At 54.5% G+C, this 24297-nt stretch overlaps 1 protein-coding gene across 5 annotated transcripts in view; it reads left to right on the forward strand.

Annotated features, from left to right (window-relative positions):
• The first annotated feature begins 516 nt into the window (after positions 1 to 516).
• Positions 517 to 24297, forward strand: part of FRMPD3 (FERM and PDZ domain containing 3) — a 65989-nt gene continuing 42208 nt past the window's right edge. For 3 of the 5 annotated variants that reach the window (XM_074551759.1, XM_074551762.1, XM_074551763.1), the window contains exon 1: positions 1167 to 1460. The gene's annotated coding sequence lies outside the window, so the exon portion shown is untranslated. Of the gene's footprint in view, positions 654 to 1166; positions 1461 to 24297 lie in introns of those variants that run through there. The other 2 variants (XM_074551761.1, XM_074551764.1) reach the window with 1 other exon arrangement.

Raw genomic sequence — 24297 nt, forward strand, 5'->3', positions numbered from 1 at the left:
TTCCTAAATTGAAATGTCAGAAAATGCTTTTGGAAAATACTGATGAGATGGAGAGCAAGGGATTGCCAGGGCCAGGCAGGATTTCCCTACAGGCTGTGGAGAAGGAGCAGGTGGAGTTACTGAGCTTGGGTTGGGTGCCCTGCTTCTGGGATAGTTCTGAGATCATGGAGATGGGAGGCAGCAATTGTGACTGTAATTTCTGTCAAAGCTTAGAGCAGGAACCTACATCCAAGTCCAACTTCTGTACAGAGCAAATGAGTTGCTTGAAGCTCTGATAAAGAATAGAATGGGAAGATGTGGAAAGTCATATGATGGAAGTCAGTCATATTTTCAAAGGAGGAATTCGTGGCTTGCAAATTATTCTTTCTTGAGTATGTTAGCCAGCTAATAGTGCACTTGAATTCCTCAATTCCATGGTAACCTACCTCCCAGCCCTTGCTTCTCAATCTATTTGGAAGAAATGCACACAAGCCTCCTTTCATGCATTGATAATGTAGTTTCCTTAAGAGGTTTTGTTGATTTTTTCCCCGCCAAGACTGGGAGAGTGGTTACCATGGAGTTACCTATGGACAGGCAGGCAGACAATCCCATGCCTTTGGAACAGGGGACGAAGAGTAAGGTGACTGTTTGCACACCACATATAATGTCTAAAGGTAATTAACAAGAAACCTAACGAGGCACTGCAGGAGGGTTTCATGATGTTTAGCGATCCGATGACAACATGGCAAGCGGCATCCGAAGAGAAGTGCCACAGTGCTCGCAGGGCAGGCCGGTGGCCGCCCCAAACCGGAGCTGCCCGGGGAAGGAGCCGCGGCCGGGCAGGCTGGGGAAGGCACGGGGCTGCGGGAAGGGGCGCGGGATGTGCGGGCTTTGGGGTGCCGGAGCGGGGACACCCGGCCGGGGACACCGGCGCGATGCCGCGGCTGGGCTGGGGAGTGAGGGGGTGGGCGAGGGGCTCCTGCGGTGCCCGCCGGCGGAGTCCCGGCCCTCCTGCACCCGCCGAGCGTGCCCGTCCGTGCGCAGCCGGCGGGGCCCGGGGGGCGATACCCATGGGGCGATACCCACGGTGGGCCCGGGGGCGATGCCCGCCGCTCCCGGAGGGGGCGTGAGGGCTCCGCAGCCCCCGGCCCGGGGGGGCCCGCCCGCCTCCGCCCGCCCCGCGCCCCGCCCCGCCCCGCCGAGCCGCCGCCCGCCCTCGCCCCGCAGAGCCGCGCACCGCGCTCGCCGCCGCCGCCGCGGGCACGGAGCAGCGGGCCGGGCCGGGCCGGGCCGGCATGGCGGGGGCGGGCCCCGCGGGACGGCAGCGGCAGCAGCAGAGGCGGCGGGCCCCGTCCGAGCGCTGAGCGCGGCGGGCCATGGGGGCGGCGGCGGCGGGGGGCTGCGGGAGCCCTGCCCTGCCCTGCCCGCCCGCCCGCCGAGCCCGCGGCGCTTCCTGAGGGAGCGGCGGCGGCGGAGCCCAGGTGAGCCCTTGCCGGCCGTGCCCGGGGACGGCCGTCGGTCCTGCGCCCCGCCGGGGGAGTTCGCCGGCTGCCCCGGGATGCTCCGGCGGCACCGAGGGGACCGCGAGCGGCGGGAGCTGCCGCCCCCTCCCCGGCACCTCCTCGGTCCCGGTGCTCCCGCAAGGGATGCCCGCTCCTGGGCGCGGGATGCCCGGAGCCATCGCTGGAGCGGAGCTGTCTCGTCCTCCGCGGGGTCCGCTGGGGATGTGCCTGTGGCCTTCAGCCGGGGCCGGGGTGCCGGTGGTGGGGTCCCCCCGTTCCTGCCCCGTGTCCCTGCCGCCGCCTCGGTGGCCCTGGCTCGGTGCAGCCGCCGGGATGCTCGGCAGGAGGAATGTGGCCGGAGGGCTGGAGCGGATCGGTGCAGCCGGGCATACCTGAGATGGCTTTACCCCATGGCAGGGAAGGCTGAGCACAGAAAGTGGGCTCGGGGCAGGGAGCTCCGCCAGTTCCCCCTCGGGTCACCTTGGCGTGCTCCTGGGTGACAGTGTTCCCGCTGTTAGTGTGGTATCATGGCAGTTGCCATCGTGAAGTGCGGCTGATTGATCTGAAAGAACAGAGACAAACGCACTTGGCTTCTGGCTTGAGGCTTGTTTGGGTTTGGTTGTTTTTCCTCGTTTTCCTATTTTAGAGCAATTTGGATGGGATGAGTTTTCCTCCTTGTCGGCAGCAGAACTGGTAGAGAGACGTGGCTTGCTTTTGAGGAAGTGCAGTTTGAAAACATTCTCACCTTTCTCCTCTCTGATGACAACCAGAGGGCTGTGTGCCACCTTCAACCTTCCCGTGCCTCAGTTTCCCCGTGTCCACAAGGGAAAGGTGGAGGAGAGAAAAGCTGGGCTGTGTGTTCTTGTGTGTGAGAACCTCTGCTGCCATGAGGGCACTGCCTCGAGGGCAGAGTGCCTCTGGGTGAAGCCCAAGGCAAGCTGAGCCTGTGGCCCACCTTTGTGAGGAGGCAGGTGCTGAGTGCAGGGGAGGGCTGGCACTGCCCCTGCTCTGGGCACAGACCCTGGCAGGATGCTCCCCGGGTTTAGCAGCCCTCCATGCCCATCCACGAGCTGCTGGCATCCATGTTGTCCTGCAGTCAGGAGTTCCTGCTGCACCTGAGCAGCAAACAAAACAGCATCCCGGCTTTTTTCATTAAAAATTGGGGGGTTTTGGCTCTGACATCCTCTGTGGTCATTTCCTGTGCCTTGGAGCTCCAGCCTGTGCTGAGCCTGCAGCCTCCCACTCTGGCTGCTGGCTGAGGACCCCCGTGATGCTGAACTTCCTCCTGCCTTTGCTGCTATCTCCTTGCACTGTGGCTGTCACCACAGCCACCAGGACAGCCTTTGCTCCTGTGTGTCCACAGCTCCTGGCTGGAGCTGGGCTCTGGGGTGCTGGGGACTGGCTCTGGGTGCTCTGCCTGCATGGAGGAGTGCTTGGTGCTGGAGCAGCTGAGCCCCTCGGGCTCTGTGATGCTGCTGCAGGAGCCTGTGGGGGAAATCAGCCCCATGGGACACTGGCATGGCTGGGGAGCGTGGCTGCTCTCCTGGATTGACAGTTCAACCTGCCAGCTGCCCACTTGATTGGCATGGCAACAGCCACGGTGCTGCAGCTCTGCTTGGGAGGCACAACTTCAGCCTTGCTGCAGGACCAGCCATGAGGGGGCTCAGGGTGCTGCTGGTGGGGTGCTCCACCATGGACAGCGCTGGGCCAGCAGTGTCCCGCAGCTGGAGCATGCCTGCCCCTTCCCAGGGCTTCAGCACTGCTGCCACCAAGCACTGTCCCTGCTGCAGCCCCAGCTGATGTGGCTGGTCCTGCTGCGAGGTCCCAGTGTTGTCCCCAGGGGCCAGTGCTGCTGCCAGCAGCTCACTCACTGCCCAGGGAGCTCTGGCAGCTCAAGGGAATTGGGATCCCATGGAGCAGATGCAAACCCACATTCCCTTGGCACAGGGGCAGGTGTGGGGAGCACAGAAGTGGGTCAGGCCCGGACTCTTTTGCAAACCAAGGGGTGCAGGGCTGGAGATAAAGCTGGGCAAGGGAAGAGGTGCCACATGTATTAGGGTGGACAGGGACCTCAATCTTCCTAAGGCAGCAGGGCAGGCACAGGCTTGCAGTTAACAGCAGTGAGGTTGCAGTGAGCCTTGGAGCTCGTTTCTGCCTCAGACCAAGGCAGTCTGAGCTTTGGACTGGAACTGAAGCCCTGTCTAGCACAGCAAAGGTCCCTGAGAGAGAGAAGATGCTGTTTGCAGCAGCCACCTTCATGTTCACCACCTGAGCTCCTGGGAGCTGACCTGCAGTGCTGGGGCTGAGCAGAGCTCTGGGAGCTGCCCATGGATCTGCAAAGCTGGGATTTTACCCCCAATGCCAGCCCCAGGATAGCAGGAAGATGCTTTTGTCATTTGCTTGGTGGCTGCACCCTGACAGGGAAGGACAAAGCCTCCAGTCCTCAGCTTTGCCTTAGCACTGGTTCTTCCTCCCTCCCACAATGTCAGGAGCAAGCCTCTCTCCTGATTCATGCCCATGAGTTCTGTGACCTTTGCCAGGGCAGCTCCAGCACTCAGGCTCCATGGTTTGGCGGTGAAAAAAGTGTTTAGATAAAGGTAAAGTTGGGCGCTGCCTTGAGGAGTTTCTAGCCTGGAGCAAGGCTCAGATCATCTGAGGCTCTTCCACAGAATGGGTCCCCCATCACCACTGGGGCAGCAAGGCTGCTCCCATCTCTCCTACCATGGGGCAGGAAACAGCCCACACCTCCCAAGGCTGAGATGTGCTTTGATGCCACCTTCCTCTGCCAGGACAGAGGAGCTGCTTTTTGATGCCACCTTCCTCTGAGACATCACCAGGACATCCCTGGTGATGTCTCAGAGGGTGCAATGGCAGGAGGGAGAGGAGATGAAATAAGGGGGCCTTTTGCTCCATCAGCAGGGCTTGTTTGGGTGTGTCCTCCCCAGGCTGCTGGGCTGCTCCAGCTTTGAAAGCAGGGGACAAAGACATGGACCCACACCAGGGAGAAGCACTTGGGAGAGTGGAAGGAAAAATGGCACCATCAAGTCAAGCAGCTCATCCAAGCAGTGGCCTTGGGCACTGGCTTGTTGAAGAGCACACCTTTTTTTACTTGATCCACCTAAAACAGAGTCCTTCTTTCTCTGTGGCTCCTTCTGGGGGTGTGCTCAGCTCCCTGCTTCTTGGAGGTCAGGAAATCTCTGATCTGGCTGGATACAATCTTTGTGGCTGGCTGTCCCCACAGGGAAGAGAGGGATGGCTGCTGCACAGCCTCTGTGAGGCTGAGTGAGCTCTGCTCGTCCTCTGCTCTCACCTGTTATGGTGAGACCTGTCATCCCTGAAAATGGAGAGCCAGGAGAGGGCTGGGAGAGGCCCTGCATGTACCAGAGCAGACTTCTACAGCCAGGACAGACATAATGGCCAAGAGCCACCTTGGAGGACTTGGCAGTCAAGAATCTCTTCCATGCCACTTGAAGAGATGATCAGAGCACCATGGCTGGCTGTGGGGTGGTAGAGGAGCCTCAAATGTGGTGCAGCCACAGCTGCACTGAGGGAACAGCCTGCCCAGATTTGATTTTTGCTCAGTACTGCAAGTGCTCACACGCATTCACAGATGGGCCTTTTCTCCCTGAGAGTGCACAGATCCTCCACTCTGGAAAAACCACTGTGCTTCTGCCTGGCCATACCTCCATCCCTGACCCCTCCATCCCTGACCCTTCCATCCCTGTCCCCTCCATCCCTGTCCCCTCCATCCCTGCCTGCACAGCCTGAGCATGCACATGGATGCCTGGTGACGTTGGGAACACTTCAGAGCTCCCTCGTCATTCTCCCTCTCTTTCAAATTAAGCAAGAGCTGGGCTCAACAGCCAGTCAATAGCAAGACTTATCTCTTAAATAGCATTATTGATTGCCCAGGAAGCCTGGGTTTGTATCAATAGATGCATGCACACACAGGCAGGTCCTGTGCCAGCTCCTGGTGGTGAATGGCACAGAGGAACGTGCAGAGAGGGTTTGCTGCAGGTGGGGACACACGTGTGAGTCCATGTGAGGAAGATGCAGCTCTCCATTGGAGAGGCACCCCAGGGTCTTTGGTTATGGGCCTTTCACATTTGCCCAGCATTACTGTGCTGCCTTGACCACTCTTGAACATGTGTCCCTTTCTTCCTGACACATTGTGATGCAGGTTCTGACAGCTTGCTTTGCCTCTGTGGTTGCAGGGAGGCTTCTGGACTCTGCCTTTGGAGAAGATGTGCAGGTGTCTGCCCACAAATTAGGTGGTCTCCTCAAAGGTCTCTGACCCTGAAGGGATTCTTCATGTGGAGTCCTGGGAAAGATGTGCAAAATTCACTCTGCTCTAGCCTCACCCAGAGGGACTGGCTGGAGAGGAGGATGGATGAGACCAATCCTGCCAGGGAGGGCATTGCCTTGTGTCCAGCTCTGAGCTGGCAGTGCAGGCTGTGAGCTGGCACGGGTGGGGAGTGTGGTGGCACCTGGCTGAGCTCTGTGTCCTAGCTGGAGCCATGGGAGTGTGGCAGGAAAGGCGAGGTGTGCAGCTGCTCTGGAGCTGTCTCCCTCCAGGTAATGGCCAGTGGGTGGAGGAGGGCTCCCATGGGCTGAGGGGCTTTGTCCCCTCGGGGCTCAGAGTGGCCCTTGTCCCTCAGAGGTGGCAGAGTGCTTGCAGCAGCCAGGTCATGCGTGGTTCACTGCTCATGGCCCTGTTTGCCAAGGCTCCTGCACTGCCCGTGCCTTCCTAGCATGGAGCCAGGAGAGGGCAGGGACTGGAGCAGGGCGTGAGCAGAGCTGTGTCCTTCCTCCTGTGCAGCACCACTGCTCTCCCTGGAGCAGCTCAGCCCTGGCTGCTCTGTCCTCCAGGGTCGTGGAGCACGGCCAAGCTACAGTGATGCTCGTGAGAAGAATTGCAAAGCCTCCTGCTGGCTTGGCTGTAGCAAAGTTCAGGCTGGGGCAGTTTTGCCCTGGTGCTGCAGAGCCCCATTGCCCAGCCTGGGGCTGGGAGCCCTGTGACTGCCACAGAGCCAGCCTTGCTCACCTCACCACGTCTGCTAACTCACACTCACTCTGTGACAGAGCTCCATGTCCCATACCTGGCATCCAGCCTTGCTTTGGACAGTGCTGCCTGATGTTCTGCTTTCTCCTGGGATTACCTAGAGCTGAGGGAAGTGTCAGCAGTGTGATCAGAGGCAGTGAAACAGCACAGATGATCTGTAGGGTCAGCTCGCCAAAGCCAGGCGAGCCCCTGCAGCAGGGGCTTGTAAGACCTCTGGCTGTGTCCCTTTAGCTGATCAGTGGGCATGAGAAGTTCTTGGCTGTCATGCCTGTGTTTCCATGTCTGTAAATGTGTGTGGATATGCAGTACTGTAAGATCTTGCTCCTGTTTGGAGCCTCTCAGCGTTTTTCTAGGCAGTGCCTGCCCGCGGCGAGCGCCGCTTGCTTGATCTTAGCCAGCCAATCTATGCAGGATCTCAGGAAAGAACAGTTGGGGTTTTATGAAGCTGGCATAATTTACAGCTAAAATAGCACACCAGATATATGTCCAATCCAATCTCCTTTGTAATCTTGTTTTCATTAATGCCTCCAGGGTGGTGATGGGGGGAGTAAGGCAAGCGAACTGCGAGGGGAGTTTATTACCCGTGCCAGGGAGATTTGCATGATGCTCTGCACCAAGTGACCTCAATTTGCAGAGGTTAAAGCTGCCTCTGGTGGTCCCTGGCTTGGAGGGGTGTCTGCTGCCTGTGCTGGGGGCACTGAGCACAAATCCTTGTGCAGATGGCTGTGGGTGTGTTCAGGACCATGCACACTGGAGCCATCCCAGGCAGGAAGAGCCATGGATGCATCCCCATCACCCTGGCCAGCTCCAGGGAAAAAGGAAGGAAATGATCTCGCTGCCTTTGCAGGCTGCATTTCTCTTTAGTGTTCAAACCACATATTGTCCCAGATCTCCTGCCAATAGCAGGGAGCAAACTGATAATGCAGCTGCTATTAATAAAGCAGCGTTGTTACATATTCATATCAATCAGACTTGTAATTCCACAACATTTTTTCTCCAGAAGAAAAGGCAGTGCTTCACTGGGGCGATGGAGGAAGCTGTCAGGTGGGATGATGGTGTTGGAGATGCCTTCCACCAGCACTGGCAGAACCTGCTCCCCTCACGTTTTTATCATGGGGATTCCTGCACTGGGGTCCTCATCCACCTCCCCTTCAGCTTTCCTTCTCCCAGGGAATGCTGAGCTAAAGGGGGGATCCCCAAGGCAGCTCCAGGATCCCCAGGGTGCTGTCACTGTGGGGAAACACGAGCAGTGTAAGACAGAGAAGTGATGAATTCCAGTGGCTGGTTTGGCAGGAGCTGCTCCATGCTCTTCTCCATTTTATACAGGAATTTTCGCATATTATGCAAATTTCAAAGCAATGTATGGAAAATCTGGGTATAAATCTGGGATGTATGTATGTTTGTGCAGCCATTAGATAGGAAAGTGTACCACAGAATTCTGGCCAGTGGATAAATATACTTACACTGCCATTCCTATAGTAAAATATGCTTTTTGTCATTGCTATAGTATAACAAAAAGTACTGTCTCCAAAACTGTAGCAGCACTTTATGGTACACTATAAATTGGAAGAGATACCTGATTATTCATAGAGTATTATGGAGGTCTCAGTGACTTCACCATTAAGCCCACACCAATACTTTGTCCATAAAGCAAAACCCTCTCTCTGACTTCTTTATGATCGAATTCAACGTCCACATTTGGCCAAATAAATCTTGTGAGGCTGAGCACGTTTTTCCCATGAATGTTTTTCTGGAAACTCTCCCTTACCCTCGGGCTGGGAACATTTTGAAGCCTTAGCTGTGGGATCTCCAAGTCCTAAACCAAAGCCTCGCAGCCCTCGAGCCTTTCCAGGCTCTCTCATCCCTGGCTGCTCCCAGCTCATCCCTGGATCCCCTGGCTGCTGGCACGTGCCAGGGAATGGGGCAGGGCTGTTCCACCAGCTTCTGTGGTGGCAGCCCTGGGGAGTGGGCTGGCATTGAGCCCTCCTGGCAGCAGCTGTCAGTCACTGCAGCAAACAGTTTCCAAGCAACTCAGAGGCTGAAACGACTCCTGATAGAGGTTTATGATATTAATTGGAGTTATGGAAAAGAGCAGCACTGAAGGGCGGCTGGCGTGGTGTCACCAATGTCCTCCTGCCATCAGTAGTGCCACAGGTGCTGGAGAGGCTGGCACAGCCACAGCTCTGGATCCCCTCTGCTGCCATGGCCTGCAGGGTGTTGCTGTCCTGCCAGATCTTCAGCTGGGGAGGATGGAGAGGGGGGAAAAGGTGTCCCTGCCCCAAAGGGTTTGTGTCTGGGACCTCCATCCAGCTTTGGCACCTTCTCTGAGCATTGCTCAGCTGTGTCACAGCCTGCACAAGTGCTCTGCTCACCTGGGACAGGCACTGAGTGCATCAGGTGGGTCTGGCTGCCTGTGCACATATCCAGCCTCAATCCATGCCATGCATTTTCTCTCTGGAGGCTTAACTGCTTCTTTCAGGTCATATTTCCTTGCTCTGCCTCTCTTTATTTCCAATATTTCAATGCTCCCTTGAATCCTGTGCCCACTTCCACCATGGTCAGCAGCACCTTGGAGCATCCATCTCCTTCTCTTCACTTTGCTGTTGCTTGCACCCTCTGGGCTGTAATGGGGGCATTCCCACAGGAACTGCTCAGTGCTGGGAGTTACCAGCCAGTGCTGCCTTCAGGTGGGGAGAGCAGTGGGAAATCAGTGTCCACAGGCACCTGGAGCAATGTGTCCCTACCCATGGAGCTCTTTGGAGGTTGTTCCCTCCATTCCTTGACAAGGACAAGCTGGGAATGCCCTGCTGCTGCTGCTCAGAGCCCTGGAGGCTGATGTGGTGCTGGTGGGACGTGGACCAGGGTCACAGACAATTTTATGAAAAATCCTTTCCTTAGGATTTTTCCTCCTGAGAATCTGAGAGGCCAGGATTTGAGCTCTGATGCCCAAAGCTAAGCCCTTCCTTTGGCAGTGAGCGTGTCTGGGGTGTGACAGACAGCTGGGAACAAGTCCAGTTTGCCCACATGGGAGACTGGACCTCCAGTGCCTCCTGACAGATGTGCACAGTCTCCATGAGCAGTCTCTGGTGTGCAGCCATGCAGAGGTTCCGTGCATGTTGTGCTGCCTCTGTTAAGGTTCCACGTTCAGGTTCCACATCAGCTCCCTTGGGCTGAAGCAGGGCTTGGAATTTTGGGGAGAAGGAAGGAGGAGGAGCAGCCTGTGGGGTGTTGGATGGGAAGGAGGAGAGGGCAGGCACTGTCAGCTGTCCCTTGGTCCCCAGCAGGGCAGAGCAGTGCAGCCCAGCCTTGTTCCGTGTGCAGTGGGTACAAACTGAGGTTAGTCCTGAGCTGGCACCTCCAGCAAGCCCCTTGCCCCTAGCAGAGCTCAGGATGCTTGATTTTGGGAAGGAGTAAGAGTCAGAGCTAACAGAGAGAAGTCAGGAGCTGTGCTGGCAGCAGGTGGATTACTGGAGTCACAGGGGAGCTCTGAAGTGCCTGTGCTGTTTGCTGTGGCTCTGCAAGCAGGAGACATCTGGCTTTTCTTACCTTGTCTGTGAATTTAACTTTGTGTCTCTTCTCAGGTGGTGTCAGCTCAGGATGGCAAGGGAGATAAGGAGGAATTGGGTTTTTTGGTGATCAAAAACAAATCTGACAGACACATGGTTGTGAGCAATTACTGACCTTGCAGGAGTGCAGAGGCCACAAAGAGCTTTCTGTGGAAGAGAAGCTCTGCCTGGGGAGACTGGGGGCGAGCTCCATCTCTCCCTGTGCATGGGAATAAACTGCTGGGTGTGTCATTGGGACACTCAAATCCAGAGATGGATTTCAAGAGGCAATGGCTGTCATGGTCCAAATGAGCAAAGTCCTGATCCTCAGGCAGATATTCCACCCTGGAAGTGGAAAATGGGTGACTTGACAGCTCCTCTGTGTTGTGGTGTGGGCTGGGCTCCTCCCTGCTGCAGGGTGGGCACCCTGCCCAGGGCAGAACACAGCTCCTGGGCAGGGGACACCAGGTTATCTGTGACACTCCTGATGTGTGCCAGAGCTGCACGAGGCTGTCTGCAAACAGGCTGAGCTGGAAGGTGCCCAGAGAGGGGCTGTGACAGAGGGAGGGAGGACAGGGCCATCCTGCAGGGCTGGGGCTGCCCTGGAGCACAGGATCCCATGTGCAGGGACAGCCAGGCTGTCAGGAGCAGAGGGTCTGTCTGTCTGTCTGTCTGTCTGCTCAGTCCAGCATCCCCTCTGCTGCTCCAGTAGGGCAGAACACGGGTCCCCAGCTGCCTGGAAGCCTGGATGAGGTGCTGGGTGTCCCTGCAGTGCTGGGTGAGCAGTGGCAGGGTGCTGCCCAGGGACACACTGGCACTGGGCACTGCTCCTGGCACAGCTGTGGCAGGGGATGCTGGCAACAGCACAGCAGTGCCTGTGCTGCCATAAATCTGCCTGCCATCAGTGCAAGGAGCATTCCTGCTGACTTATGGCTTCTGTGCTCCTCCAGGACAGGAAACAGCGTCTCATGGCTGGCTCTGCTGGCATCCACTGCGTCATGAGCTGTCCTTCCTCCCCGTGTGACGTCAGTGGGACACGGAGAGTGCCTGCTGCTGAGGGCAGGGGTGCTGTGCTGGCAGCTCACACCCATGGCAGGCTCTGCTGGCTCCAGCAGCACGGTGAGAGGAGCTGTCCCCACGCAGGGAAGGTGTATGGTTGTGGCAGAGCAGTGCCATATCAGCTGTCACTCAGTCCCACCTTGCACTGAGCACAGGGTGGTGGCCAGGTGTGAATGGTGCCACCCCTGCTGTGCTACCTGAGGGCCCTTGTCTGTGTGTGTGTTACCCTCCATCCTTGCAGGTCAGTGCTGGATCCTCCCAAAGCTGCCTTGCTTGCAGAGCTGGAATGGCTGTCAGGGTCCTGTGCCACCACCGAGGGTGGCACCACCCCTGTGGCAACAGTGGGGCAGCCACACTCACCCCTGTGGCACCAGAACAGACCCATGGTGGCAGTGGGTCAGGCTGGGACAAGGCCAGGGCAGCAGAGCACAGCCAGGGCTGTGCAGGGTGTGTGACCGTGTTCTCAGGGGTCTGAGGATGAGTGAAGAGACGAGGATCTGACTCTATGTTTCAGAAGGCTGATTCATTATTTTAGGATATATATTACATTAAAACTATACTAAAAGAATAGAAGAAGGGATTTCATCAGAAGGCTAGCTAAGAATAGAATAGCAAAGAATGAAAACAAAGGCTTGTGGCTCGGACAGAGAGTCCAAGCCAGCTGACTGTGATTGGCCATTAATTAGAAACAACCAACATGAGACCAATCCCAGCTGCACCTGTTGCATTCCACAGCAGCAGATAACCATTGCTTACATTTTGTTCCTGAGGCCTCTCAGCTTCTCAGGAGGAAAAATCCTAAGGAAAGGATTTTCCATAAAAATGTCTGTGACAGGGTGGCACACTGAGCCCTGCTGCTCTCGAGCCAGCGGTGCCAGGCCTGGGGACACCACTGTCCCCATCCCAGGGAGGATGTGCTGTGGCAGACAGTCCCTGCCTGGTGCATTGAGACTCACAGGTTCCCCTTGAGCCTTACTCTCACCAGCCTTGTGGCTGCTGCTGTCTCAGCCCACTCTGGGTGTCCTACAGAGGCATTTTCCCCCAGTGCCATTCTCTGTTGTTGCCTCTCTCCACACTCTGCTCCAGCTCTGGGCGGTCTCTCCTGTCCCACCCAGGGCACTGGGCAGCACTGGGGTGCCCTGCTCTGCTCCTGGCAGCCCCTCAGCCTCTCCTCTGCACTCTGGGTCTCATTAGCCAAGTGCCTTCTGCTTCTGTGCCTCAGTTTCCTTGTCCTTGCAAGAAGAGTGTGTCTTGAAGTGTTTTGGGAGGAAAGGGAAATGCCACACTCCATCTCTGTCCCTGATGTGATGGTCACCAGGCTGTGGTGGCCTCCTAAAGCCTCTTTGCCCAGGGAGGTCCCTCTCCACCTCTCATCTCTATAAATAGATGTGATGCAGCTCTTGGCTAAACAAATTTTCTCCACGGCTCTTTTCTTCCCTACTCAGAATTCAGGGAACATCGTTTTGGTAACCAAGGTATTTGCATAATCAGTGTTTTGTGGTAATTGCTCCCTTTCAGAAGAGGTGCTTATCATCCCATCGGGTTTTGAGGAGCCTGTGCTATCTTTGAGGCCAGGCAGGGAGGTGCTTTCCAAAGGGGAGTGCCTAGGCTGTGCTTTGGGGGATGCCTCCCCCGGGATGAGCAGGAGCAGAAGAGCCTCTGTGCCTCAGTGATCTACTGCAAGTCCTTTCCTCCCCCCGTGCCTCAGTTTCCCCTTAGTCCCAAATAAGCTGGGAGGGAGGAGATGCCCCAGTGCAGTGGGTCACAGGGTGTCCCTCTATGCAGGAGCTGCTTTCCCAGGGCTGCTCCTTCTCTCTCCCTGATGTGGTGGCACAGAAAAGCAGCTTTTGGGACTGGTTCTGCCGTGCTTTTACAGCTGCCAGCCCAGTGGAGCAGGGTGGGAGGGATGGGGCTGTCCCCCAGCTGCAGTCTCGGGATTCTGCTGCTCACAGTGACCCCCAGATGTGTTAGAGTCTCTTTTCCCAGCCCAGCAGTCAAAGATGGAATCAGGACTCTTCCATTCTCATTCTCAAGGTTGGTAATTGTTTCTTATCTATGAAATTCTTTCTCTGGCCTGTCAAGGTCTGTTCAGCAGGTCAGACAGAGGCACTGCCTGCCCCGGGGTGGTGTTATCTTTTTATACTAAAAACTACATGTACATTATTTACCATAACTTCCCAATACTTATCACCTATGTTAGACAGGGAGCTTCTACCTTAAACCAATCCAAAAGTGCCACCATCACCCAGAACATGGAGGCAAGGAAGAAGGAGAAAGAAGGACAGGGTACAGCCAAATTCCTCCATCTTGGGACCCTGAACCCCCATTCTAAAAACCTCAAAAATTCATTTTTCACCCTATGACAAACTATTATTCTACTTAAACTTTCGTGGCATGTAAATCCTTATATAAGGTTGGTAATTTTTTCCATGGGTCAAGATCAAAGGCACAGGGGTCTTGGGCTCTGTGCCAGGGTCTCTGAGCCCCCTGGCAGGGGCTGGAGCCATCCAGGACTGTTACAGACATATTTTATGAAAAATCCTTTCCTTAGGATTTTTCCTCCTGAGAAGCTGAGAGGCCTCAGGAACAAAATGTAAACATTGATTATCTGCTGCTGTGGAATGCAACAGGTGCATCTGTGATTGGTCTCACGTTTGTTTTTAATTAATGGCCAATCACAGTCAGCTGGCTTGGGCTCTCTGGTCAGTCACAAGATTTTATTATCATTCCATTCCTTTCCTTGGTAGCCTTCTGATGAAATCCTTTCTTCTATTCTTTTTGTACAGTTTTGATATATCATTTTCGTATATTATATGTAATAAAATAATAAATCAGCCTTCTGAAACATGGAGTCAGGATTCTCTTCCCTTGTCCTGGGACCCCTGTGAACACCACCACATCTCACCTCATCTTGGGACCCCTGTGAACAGCACCCCACAGGCCAGCCAGAGGGATGTCCTGGGTTCTGACACTGCAGGAGATGCCACTCCACGGGCACAGCCTGGCTCTGTGCCCCGTGTCACTGTCACTGCAGCCCTGGGCGGCCGAGTGGCAGCCAGAGCCCGGTGCCACCCTCGCCCAGCACCGTGAGTCACTCCCTGACTGAGCAGCCGCTCCCACTGGCAGCGTTTCCAAGGAGCCCAGGGGATGTCTCCCCGTGGCAGAGGCTGGGATGGGGAGCCTGGCACCCCAACCTGGGGATGGGCAGGCTGGGAGCTCCCCTGTGCCAAGGGGGCAAAGCAGGCAGCCTGCTCCTGAGCAAAAAATAGCAAAAAGCAGCAAAAGACAGGTGTTCCCTGTCATTATAGGACATGCACACACTGCTCTTCTCAAGGTAAAAAAGGGGGATTTATTTTCTGACTCCAACATTTATAGATTTCCAAAAGTGACAGTGGATTGGAAGGTGAAAGTGCTGTGACAGTGTTCACAGGGGTCTGAGGATGAGGGAAGAGATGAGGATCTGACTCCATGTTTCAGAAGGCTGATTTATTGTTTTATGATATATATTATATTAAAACTATACTAAAAGAATAGAAGAAAGGATTTCATCAGAAGGCTAGCTAAAAATAGAAAAAGAAAGAATGATAACAAAAGCTTGTTGGCTTAGACAGAGAGTCCAAGCCAGCTGACTGTGATTGGCCATCAATTAGAAACAACCAACATGGGCCAATCTCAGATGCACCTGTTGCATTCCACAGCAGCAGATAACCATTGTTTACATTTTGTTCCTGAGGCCTCTCAGCTTTTCAGGAGGAAAAATCCTAAGGAAAGGATTTTTCATAAAAGATGTCTGTGACAAAGTGCCACCTCTCCAATGATACTGGAAAAACCAACAGTCTATCAAATTTCTCCTCTTTCACAAAAGAATGCAAAACAATAAGTTATTTATAGAAAGTGTATAAAAAAATTCATTGCAAGAATGTAAACATTAGAAAGCCTAAAAAATCTTAAAAATCAAAACAACAGTTTCCCAGCACTAGGAAAGGCTGGAAAAGCTGTGAGGAGGGAGCTACTGGCTGGGATGTGACAGAGTGTGAGGGAAATGCCCAGCTCTGATTTTGTGTTTTTGGGGTCCCTCAACAAAGGGAGGAATTGATGAATCTGACTCCATGTTCTTAGAAGGCTAATTTATTATTATATTATATTATATTATATTATATTATATTATACTATACTAAAGAATCGAGAAAGGGTACAGACAGAAGGCTAAAAGATAATAATGAAAAACTAGTGACTCTTTCTTCAGAGTCTGACACAACCTGACTGTGATTGGCCATTAAGTCAAAAACAATTCACATGTTGGATAAACAATCTCCAGATCACATTCCAAAGCAGCAAAACACAGGAGAAGCAAATGAGATAATATTGTTTTCCTTTTTCTCTGAGGCTTCTCAGCTTCCCAGGGGAAGAATCTTGGGCAAAGAGGATTTTTCAGAAAATATGACAGTGACATTCTGAGGCGCCCCCAGTCCTGGAGCAGAGGCAGGCAGCCAGCTCTCAGGTTTGCTGCATTCAGCCTCTTCTGCCTTGCTCTTGCCAAGCCCAGGTGTGCTGTGCACAGCTCCTGGCGTGCCTGTGGGTCAGGACAGGCAGTGATTCAGGGCCCAGCCTGGCAGTGGTGCAGAGGTTAAAGCATCCCTGTGCTCCCTGGCTGCAGGAGGGAAAACAGCCTGTCCTGTTCCTGCCTGGTGCTGCCTGAGCTGCCTGCTAAGCAGGGCTGGGGCTCCTTGCAGCACTGATCAGTGCTCACTGAGCCATCCCTGCCTCCTCCTCTGCCTCTGTCCCTGATTCCTGCACTGCCATCATCCCAAAGTTGGCTCTGCCCTGCAAACCCAGCTCGTCTCCTGCCTGCCCCATCCTCTGTGCCCTGCTTCTGCCCCATCCTCTGTGCCCTGTTCCTGTGCTGCCTCAGCCAGAGAGCACAGGCTGCTCCTGTCCCAGTACTGGCTGTTCCCGCAGCTGTATCAAGTCTCTATTTATCTATATAAAATTTCATGTCATTCATTGTCCTAAAAGGCTGGCAGGTAATTCTGTAATTACCATCCCTCCTGTGGTGCTGGCCTCTCCTCTCTCTGTGCTAGTTGGATATCCTCTTCAAGTTTAATCCCCTGGGAATTTACATTGTGTTTGCCATCCCCAAAGGAACAGTGCTGCTAAATCCAGGTGCCAGTGCTGGCCTCTGGGAAGCCCTTAATTACCTTTCCCATTAGCAGAATGCCCAATTAACAACCTCTTGTGACTCCTCTGCTGGTCCTTCTCCTGACAGAAGTGTTCTAGGGCTGGCTGTGTGGGCTTGGATGTGATGGAGTCTGTGCCCTCATCCCAGACAATCCAGCCTGGGGTGCTGGGATGTGCCAGCACTGTTTGTCCCACACCCTGCAGACCCCTTTGATTCCTTCCAGGGCTAGGGAAGGCTTCAAACTGCTTTGCACCCAGCACTTTGCCTCAGAGACCCCAAACCCCATGGAGGTTTCTCATTGCAGCCCCCCAGACCATGTCATGAGCAGGGTGGGAAGGGGGGAGGCTGCCCTGGAGCACCTCCCAGGTTTGGGGTCTCAGTGGCAGAGAGCATTTGCGAGGGCCCTTTCTTCTGGTGAGGCAGAGGATGCTGTGAAACACTTCAGTGCTTCACTGGTTTTTGTGCTTTGCTTTTTTGTTCCCTTTAATGGGAATTGTATTCTGGGCATGGAGCAGCTGGTGATGCTTCTGGCTGCTGCTGCATCACCTTTGAGCAGCGCGCATGAGACTCCTCTTTTCACTGCCTGTACAGAGACCTGGAGCTGAGGAGCCCTGGGTGTGTTCCTGCTGCGACCCTACTGATGAGAGAGACATTTCTGAGAAGGCAGGAGACACCTGGTCCTGCCTGGGGTGGGGACACAGGGACAGACCTTGGGAGCTGTGGGTGTTCACATTGGGTCTGTGTAATCACAGCCAGCCCCGCTGATGGGTAACAGCAGCAAAAGGCTGGTTTTTGATTGCTATTTCTTCTTTAAAAAGGTGCTTTCCTCACTCAGAATCCTCAGGTTGCAGAGGGGAGCCAGGCCTGAGCCAGGGGAGGGAAGAGAGCATTCGCAGGGTGTGGGGGCCTTTCCAGAGCTGTGGGTTCCTCCTGGGAGGAAGAAAGGCTGTGGGAGAGAAGCTGGATGCTCCAGTCTCAGCTGCCATCCCTTGGCTCTGGGAGGGGGAGATGTGGGTTTGCTTTGTTTCAGCTCTTCAGAGGAGATCCCCTAATAAAAAGGGAATATCTTCCCTTGCTGCCTGCTCAGGCAGGGTAAGATCCCAGTTAGACACTCTCTGCTGATGTGAATCTGATGACTTGCCTGTGTTTACCTGCCCCTGGCAGGATTGCTGCAAATGAGGTGTCAGCAGGGATGCAGGCTGTGTGTGTTTTGCACTGGAGCAGGCTGGGGCTGTGGTCAGGGATGCTCTGGCTCCCAGGGATGCAGGCTGTGTGGGTTTGCAGCAGGCTCAGGCTGTGGTCAGGGATGCTCTGGCTCCCAGCCATCAGCACATGGGGAGCTTGGAGCTGACACTGCCTCATCACTCGCTCATCCACCTGGCACTCCTCCAGCTCAGGGACCTTTGGGAATGGCTGGAGCACCAGGGGTGCTGAGCACAGCTCCTGCAGCCCCTCTGCTGAGGAGGTGGCACTTGTTACCCCAGCTCCAGCACAGGAATCTCCTGCTTGTCATCAAGAGCAAAGGCCATGCACAACACCTGTAGGTCTCAGTCCCTGTGTGATTTGGCTGCAGAGCCCTGCTCTGTGGCCACATTTCTCTCCACAGAGAAAAGCAAGGCACAGCTTCCCAAGGATATTTCTGGGATTCACATTCTCTGAACCTCAGAGGAAGAAAAAACAATTCTTATCTTATATATTTATTTGTCTATAATATATATTTACTGCTCCTGTGTTTTGGAACAAGTGCAATGCATTGAGGAAGATTATTTACCTGAAGGAATTTGCTTGATGGGGTTCTGGTGTGAGTGTTTTGATTCACTGACCAGTTGAATCCAGATGTGTGTGTGTCAGGACAGTTGGCTGACAGTCATGAGATTCTGGGCAGTTCAGTGCAGTTGGGTGCTTGTGCAGATTCAGTGTAATATAGTATAGAATGATATAGCATATTAAAGTAATTAATTATAGTATAGAATAATATAGTATATTAAAGTAATTAATTAGCCTTCTGATATCCATGGAGTCCAGCTTGTTTTCTCTCCCTGCTTTTACAATGCTGCTCCTGCCTGCCCATGAAGGAGCAGAGGAGTCTCTGATCTCCCCATGACAGGGTGTCAGGGTGTCTCTGAGGGGAGTGGGAAGCACATCTCCATCCCCAACACGGTGTCTATGTCTCTGATTGATGTGCTTCAGTGTTTATTGGTGAAGGCAAAGCAGATCCCTGTGGGCAGATCTGGTTGCTTCATTCTCCAGCAGCTGGAGGGCACAGGAAGAGCTGGTGGCCCAGGGCAAGGGAGGGGATGCAGGGCTGTGTCCCACAGGACTCAGAACCCCCCCAGCACTGGCATGAGGAGATGTTTTGCCCCATGCCAGCTTCTCTAAGCCACCACCAACCATTATTTGGAAACTGCCCCTAGACCCTGAGCTTTGCATTGCCTGTAGCCTCCAACATGTCCTGACCCCTCTGTCTGCAGCAGCAGGACTGGTGGGGCTGTGAAAAGGTGACCAGAAACCTGGGAGCATCTCATCTCTGCCCTGCAGATGTGTGGCACCAAAATGCTGCTGGGTGATCCATGCCCAGTGTGTGTGCCCAGGCTGACACAGAGTCGTGGCTCCAGGGATCTGCCCCTCCTTCCTCCAGCACTGGCACTGGTGTCAGGATTTGCAGATGCTCTTGGCCACAGGGCTTTTTCTCTCCTCCCCTTTAATTGCCACAAGGATAATTGGGTTTGTGTTGAGCAGGGGGAGTCCATGAGCTCTCGTTCCTCTGCAGCACCCATGCAGCTCCCTGGCAGCAAGCTGAGTGCTGAGAGGGTGCCAGAGCATCCCAAGGTGGGAGCTGAAATCCTCCCCACTCCTTGCCCAGCTCTCCCAGATGGATGTCCCCAGGATGGAGCTCACAGCTCCTGTCCACCCATGACAACGAGCTGCTGGCAGCCAGGAGGAGGGAAGGACCAACTGGCTCCTCTGCTGAGAGCGTTTGATTGATGCTGTTATCATTTTGATTACCTTTTTTATAGGCTAGCAGAAGGATTTTAATCTGAACAGTGAAGCAGGAAATGGGAGAAGCTGTGCCTGGAACATGACGAGGAGGCAGCGAGGGCTGGTGGCTCCTTGTGCACGCTCCTGGGAAGTGATTTTGGAGCTGTTGGCCAAACTGAGAGTGTCAGGTAGAGGCATTCCTGATCTCACAGGAGCTGTAGCTGCCTCTTGTGTTATTTACAGCACAGCTGGAGCCCAAGTAGCTTAACCCCACCCCAGAGCTGCCCAGAGCCAGGCACTGCCTCGAAGCATCCATCTGAGCCAGCAAAGGAAGGGACAGCGAGCTCTGGGGCCAAGCTCAGCTCTCTCTGCTGCTTCTTGTGACTCAGGACAAAGTCATCTGATGTCATGGCACCAGTGGCTAGGAATTGTCATTCTCCAGCAGTGCCAAGGTGACAGCTGTGGGGACCACGGGCGGTGCTGGTCCTGGCTCTGCGGTGCTCCCTGGATGTGAATGCTGCATCAGAGAGCTGCTGCTGCTCTGCTAACTGGGCCACCTCTCCTCTGAGGCTTCTCTGAGCCTCTCCCAGTGCCCTACAGAGGGTCCAACCTGCCCCAAAACTACTTTGCTCCAGTGTCTGTTGGTGAAGGCAGAGCAGTGCTGCTGTGGGCAGATCTGGTTGCTTCACTCTCCAGCAGCTCCAGGGCACAGGGCAAGGGTGGGGATGCAGGGCTGTGTCCCACAGGACTCAGAACCCCACCAGCACTGGCATGAGGAGATGTTTTGCCCCATGCCAGGCTCTCCATGCCACCACAGATGGTTCCTGGAGGGTGTTGCAGGGTGGGTGTGAGGTGGGCATGGTACCTCCATCTCCATCCTTCCCCCCAGGTCACCAAAGGGGTGTCAGGGACAGACAGAGGTGATACAGTCTCCATCCTCAGAAGGCATGAAAAGGCATGAAAATGCACTTTATTATTAGAAATTCACAGTTCTTATAGAAGCAATGGTGCACCTAAGACCTGATTAGCCTTTAGGAATCTTCTCTCACCTATTGATCAAGAAGGGACAACTCCTTCTTATAAACATCTTTGACAAACAGAGATTGCCTGCCAGGTGCAGAGATTGAGATAATAATTGTTCTCTGAGCTTTGTCACAGTTTTCCAGGAAAATCCTGGGCGAGCTCTGTCTCTCTCTGTCCAGAGGACTTGTAATTTCCACATCCCCGTGCCTGCCCCAACTCCTGGTGCTTCAGTGTGGGGGGATAGAATGTGAGAAAATAAAGATAGTGCAGAGGGTAATCTCACCCCTGAGGAGTTGCAGCTGTGCTAATCCCCAAAGATTAGGGACAGGCCTGCCCTTAACAGGCCACAGCTGTGTCCAATGAGGATGAGTGCTATAAAAGAGTGGGTGAGCTGGGTGAGGAGAGAGCTGGTTGTGCTGTGAGGAGAAAGCACCAAGAAGGTATGGAACTTTTACAATAAGATGACAACTCTTCAGTGGTGGCCAGGTGGTGATTTCAGCCTGATCCCATCAGTTTGCCATGTCTGCAAAGCCATGAGTGTCCTGCTGTAGGAGAAGACATGCAAGGAGCCAGGTGCCAAAAGCAGTGGCTGGCACCCCTTGGGCACTGCCCAGGGAGCTGGTGGGGCTCCCACAGGCAGGCTGTGAGTGCTGTGGCATGGCAGGGGTGCCACAGCCCCGTGGCAGGGTGGCTGCAGGGTGGTGTGCAGGAGTGTGTTGCAGCTAATGCAGTGTGACAGTTTGACACGTCCTGCTGGGACAGCCAGAGCTGCCATGTCACCTCCAGAGCTGTCACAGCTGGCACAGCACGGTGCGGCTGTACACAGCAGTGAGGGGAATGCTCTCCCTGGGTGGGGAGAGAGAGGGGCTCTGGGCTTATTTGCATGTCCTCAGATGATCAGGAACGTGTCACTTGGCATGGGATGGATCCTTCAGAGACATGGAGCCAGCTGGGGCACAGGCAGAGAGGAGGGGGGTCTGACATCCCCCTCAGCCAAGGGGGTGATGCTGAGCATCTTCCTTAGAAGATTCTGGCATGAGCAGAGCATTGCCTGCCAGCCCAGTGAAGGGTTTCACACCCACCCTGGCAAGCTGGGGCTGCCACAGTGCCCAAGGGCATGGCACAGGCTCTCTGGGGCTGGGGTAGCCACTGACCCCTGGGGGGATGCTCAGTGGGGCCCAGAGAAGGCTCTTGAGGCAGCTCCTGCCCAGCCCCACAGTAAAACCTGGAGCTAAATGTGGCACTTCACAAGTGAAATACAGGAGCAGAAGGACACCATGCTGCCCTTCCCAGCGCACTGCACTTCACCCGGGATGTGAACAGCGTCCTGAATGGACCACTGTCCCCTGGCAGGAATTCTGGGGCACAGGGTGCCCCCATGGAGCAGCCCTGGGGGATGCTTGTGATTCTGCACCTCCCATTTCTCTGCTCTTCCTGCTGCTTTTGATGCTCTCCAAGAGCACTGAGGCTCACAGTGCTGAACCCTTTCTCTCTGAGACAAACAAACGTGGCACAGGCCCAGGGGAGCAGAATTCCCGTGTGTCTGGGGAGGCAGGCACTGGAACCAGACAGGCTCTGACAGCTGCTCCCAGGTCTGCAGCACCCCAGCAGCGTGTCAGCCACGCACAGCTCGTCCTGCACAGCATCAGCCCCTCTTTTTCTGGCTGCTTTGGCCATGATCAGCCTGTCCAGCTCCCAGGAGCTGCCTGGTTTCACCTGTCCTGGCTGTGAAATTTGGGGTGAGAGCTGGGGTGGCAGCCTTGGGCTGCATCCTTGTGGGGCAGTGCCAGTCCTGGCAGTGGGACTGGGAGGCAGAATGTGTTTCCAGGCTGAGTCATGCTGAGGATTGTGTCTTGTGCCTTGTTACGGGTCCACTTGCAATATTCACTTGGCAGAATCAGCCCATCCTCCCTCCTTCCCCATTTGTGTGTCTGTCTGTCCCTCCCACCTCCTTCACATAGCAGCAGAGTAGCACTTTGGGGGGGGGAATAAAATCTCTGCCTGGAAGCTCTGCAGGCTGTAAGGTCAGGACAGCAAGCACCGCTTGGTATGCAAGGCATGGAGCTGCTGTGCTGGGCAGGCAGGTACTCACCCAGCTGCAGCTGCAGGCCTGGATTTGGGGGGGAATTGCATCCATGGGAGGGGGAAATGGTGCCAGCAGGGCCAGAAGGGGGTGGCAGGGAGATGGAAACACACAGCTCATGTCCTCCCTGCCAGCCAGAGAGCTGCACAGAAGGACAGGGCACCTGCACTGCTCTGTCCCCCCTCCCTGAGCTGTCTCTGCTCAGCTGCTCTGTGTCTAGGTTATTTTAGCTTTGATTCAGCTCTGAAATTGCCTTGGCTGAAACTCTGTCTCCATTGTTTTCGGTCTGCAGAAGCATCATTGAACGTGTCAAAAAGATAAATTGGAGAAAAAGAGAGGAAGGGGGGAAAAAAAGAGAGGAGTGCAGTGCAGTTGGTGAGGAGAGCCGTGCTGGTTGTGGTTCCCCAGAGCAGCTGGCTGCTCCAAGCCCACACTCCCTGTCCAGAGGCAGCTCCTTGCAGCCCTGTCCCCCTCTCTGCAGCACTGAGACACCCCTCCAGTGTCTCACCATCCTCCTTTACCTTCTGCCACGGGGCTTTTCCCCCTTGGCAGAGCTCATTTAGGCTGAGCATCTGTCCTGCCTGAGCCTTGTCTGGAGCATGGTGAGCAGTCTGAGACCTGCTCTCTGTCTCTGCCCTGCCTGGTGGGTCAGCCAGAGCACCACAGCAGGGCTCTGCAGATCAGAAATAAATAGGATGGGCAGCAGGAGGGGTCCTGGGTGGGGCAGGGGCTCAGAGTAGACCTGTGTGTGTCCCCAGGGGTTTCACTCACTGGTGGCCCCTTGGGTTTTGTGTGCTAGAAATGGCTCCTGAGGTATTAAAAGTCTTTTTTCCCAGCCTTGTGACCAAAGAAGAAGTCAAGATTCCTCGGTTCTGGTTTTCAAGGTTGTTTGTTTTCCCTTATCTATAAAATTCTTTCCCTGGCTGAGGTCTGTCCTGCAGATTGGGTTGAGGCACACTGACCACCCTTGAGGTGGTGTTGCTTTTTATACTGAGTATACATGTACTTTATTTACAATAATTTTCCAATACCTATCACCTATGTTAGACAGTTTGTCTCTGCTCTAAACCAATCCAAAAGTGCCACCATCCCAGCAGAAGATGGAGGACAAAAAGGAGAAGGACAGGACATGCTCAGATTCCTCCATCTTGCCTCTTGAACCCCCATTCTGAAACCCCAACATTCTACTTTTTCACTCTGTGATAAATTCACTATCATTCTACTCAAGCTCTTGTGGCTTGTACATCTTCACACAAAGTTGGTAATTATTTCCATGGGTTAAAATCAAAGGCTCAGGTGTTTGTGACTCTGTGCCAAGGTCTCTGAGCTCCCTGCCACGGTCTGGAGTCCTTCAGGACAGCCAGAGCAATGTTCTGGGTTCCAGCAGTGGCCTTGTGCACACCTTGGGGTCCAGCCCCACAACACCTGGTCCAGGGTGCACAGAGCTGGGGAGGGTCTGTGCAGGTCTGATGGGTCAGTCTGGGCTCCAGCCCAGGAGTTCAGGGCAACACTGTCCCAAAGGTTTGAACAGGGCTCAGGTTTTTGCATGCCTGGAGGGATCAAGCCTGAGGGATGAGGTTTGGGATGTGATTTGGTTCTGCAGGACATGGTGCTGCCCATGAGCCAGCACTGGGGCTGTGGCACTGAACAGCGTTGCTGTAACACCTTCATAATTGCTAATTACCTCTGGGGAGGAGGGGGAGGCACCTGGGAAAGGAGCTGGCAGTGAGTTATGGGAAGTGGCAGGAGTGGTTGTTGCTGCTGCTGAGGATGCTGGGGCAAATGAATAACCTGTTAAATAAAATGTCAGCCAGGAGTGGATGGGAGCTGGCATTGCTTTTTCCGCTTGCACTTTGCAAAATGAATCTCCCTGTGCGTGGTTGATT

The sequence above is a fragment of the Zonotrichia albicollis genome, chromosome 14, assembly GCF_047830755.1.
Source record: "Zonotrichia albicollis isolate bZonAlb1 chromosome 14, bZonAlb1.hap1, whole genome shotgun sequence".
NCBI lineage: Eukaryota > Metazoa > Chordata > Aves > Passeriformes > Passerellidae > Zonotrichia > Zonotrichia albicollis.